General features: G+C 42.4%; 1 protein-coding gene and 1 long non-coding RNA gene across 6 annotated transcripts in view; one reads left to right on the top strand and one right to left on the bottom strand.

Moving 5' to 3' along the window:
- bcam (basal cell adhesion molecule (Lutheran blood group)) overlaps positions 1-2,213 on the top strand; it is a 54,166-nt gene that overhangs the window by 12,492 nt on the left and 39,461 nt on the right. The window lies entirely within an intron of this gene.
- The window catches only part of LOC116691331 (uncharacterized), a 15,276-nt gene that overhangs the window by 10,950 nt on the left and 2,113 nt on the right, over positions 1-2,213 (bottom strand). The window contains exon 2 of the long non-coding RNA XR_004332459.1: positions 577-579. This is a non-coding gene — a long non-coding RNA (uncharacterized LOC116691331). The remainder of the gene's footprint in view (positions 1-576; positions 580-2,213) is intronic.

The raw sequence follows: 2,213 nt of genomic DNA, 5'->3' as shown, positions 1-2,213 counted from the left end.
CCCCCCCCCCCCCCCCCCCTCCTGTCCTTTCCATTCTTCCCTCACTCTACCCCTTCCTGCCCACATACCTGTAAGGACACGCTTTTGCCTGTCTCTGCAAACCCCTCTCAAACACCCTCCCCACCATAAATGTCAAAATTCGCCCAAGGGCCACCAAACCCAACTGCAGAATGTGTGTAATTCTAACCCAGGCATTACCAAAGACCACTGTTCTCAAATGACATTTAGTGACACAGACTCAGAGGACAGTCTTCAAGAAAAACTCACATTGGTGACTCACGTAACAACGAAAAATATTCTGGACATGTAAATTGAATAGCTTTCTCGTACTCTAAGTCATCTGTGCCTTTGGTAAAAAAAAAAAAAAAAAAATCTTTCATGAAGAGGCCTGTGTTTTTGGATGCAATGTTATGAATAATGAATGAATGATGCTGATGGGAGGTCCAGCTACGCAGCGCACTACCGCCTCAGCCTTTGAGTTCATCTAATTGAAACAAGTTCAATGGTATCATGTTTGCTTTTATCTCCATCTTGTTTCCTTTCTCTCTCCATCCCCCACTCTTGAATGAAAAGCACAGGCTGACAGCTTTGAATATAGTCATATGATCACAGATGTCCAGTAATATAGGGGTTGCATTTCATTTCACCCCTCTCTTGTTATTTCCAACCTTTCCATTTTCATTCTCTCTCTCTAGCCCCTTTGGTTAAATTAAAGTGACATGTTTTTTAAGGATTTCCCTTGTTTGTGTCACGTTCAAAAATGGCTGAAAAGGTGAAGAATGGTCTCCAGCCCACTACCCTCTATTTAACCCCACCCTCCTCTCCTCTCTTCCATACCATTCCCTTCCTCCTCCTTGTTTCTTCTTCTCTAAATACCCATCCATGCTTCTACTTCAACTCTCCCTCCCTCTGCCTCTGTGTGCTCAAACGTCTCTGCATTATTACCAGATGCTTGGAGATGGAGGAGGTGGATGAGATGGTGCCAGGGTAGCAGAGGTGCTGATAGCTAAGCTTCAACACCTCTACAAACATACAGAAGCCTCCTACACACACACACACACACACACACACACACACACACAACCGTCCTGCTAGGCTTCCCACCGTATGATGTTTTATTTCTTCCATTATCCTAAACAACCAGCACTTGCGACTCCTGCCTGGACCATCTGCTCTTGTAAATAATTACAACAAGACTCTACTTGGACAGAAACCAGAGGTTTTTCAGGCTTAAGCTTGGTGAACATCCCCTTGTCTGTATTTCACTTATTTTGTATGTAAGCAGGGCAAGACTAATCCTAAACTTGTGTTTTAGGCTAGTGTAAATGCATAGACGTGTATCAAACGTCACTGGTTATCGAGGTTACACTCTATTAAGGGGAACAAAACTCTCCATAGTCTGTGGTATGCAGTTGCCATGATTAGAGTGATCCAGGGACACCCTGACACACTCCTTTTGTATGCTCCATTTTTTTCTTTCATCTTGGTATGCTGGCAATCAGCATTGTATCTTCATGCCAGTTTTGCCACACTGGCTTTTATCCTCCCTCTCCTTCCTATCAGCATCTGTCATTCTTGTAATGCCTGCCAGTCAGACTCCACCTTCTTGTCATTACTTGTTTTTTCTTTTCTCAGTCACTCGGACAGTTTTTATTTTTTTACGTGGTTGTCTTGACTGGACACCCAGTTTGTGTATTTGCATAAGAATGGAGGCATGGAGGCGCAGGATTTTATGCCTTTTCTTTTCTTGTTTGTGGCCAGTGGTAGCTATAATGGACAAAATAAATTTCAGTTTAACTCATTTACCTGCAACTGCTTATTATTTTAATCCTCTGTTTCAGGGTTATTTTTATGAATAATTTAGTTTGTAAAATATGGAATGCAGAGCCCATGGTTGAATTTCTTGTTATGTCTACCAGTTGGTCTAAAATTCAAATTTTCTTTCAATCGACTATATCCTTTCACCCACTTTAACCTTCTCTGAGCTGTTGTCCTTCCCAACAGAGGCTCTTTCTTTGTCAACAAAGCGTGCCTTTGGTTATCAGTGGCCAGTCAAAGATGCAGCGTCACTTACCTAAACTGGACAAGCCATAATATTGATGTCAGTGGGGAATGTAGAACTTATGGAAGTGTAAATTTGAATCCGAGCGAATGATTTTGTGTGTTGTGTGTGTGTGTGTGTGTGTGTGTGTGTGTGTGTGTGTGTGTGTGTG

This window comes from Etheostoma spectabile, chromosome 6 (assembly GCF_008692095.1).
Source record: "Etheostoma spectabile isolate EspeVRDwgs_2016 chromosome 6, UIUC_Espe_1.0, whole genome shotgun sequence".
Classification (NCBI taxonomy): Eukaryota; Metazoa; Chordata; class Actinopteri; order Perciformes; family Percidae; genus Etheostoma; species Etheostoma spectabile.
Note: the sequence above shows the minus strand (reverse complement) of the source record. Positions and strands in the feature narration are given on the sequence as shown.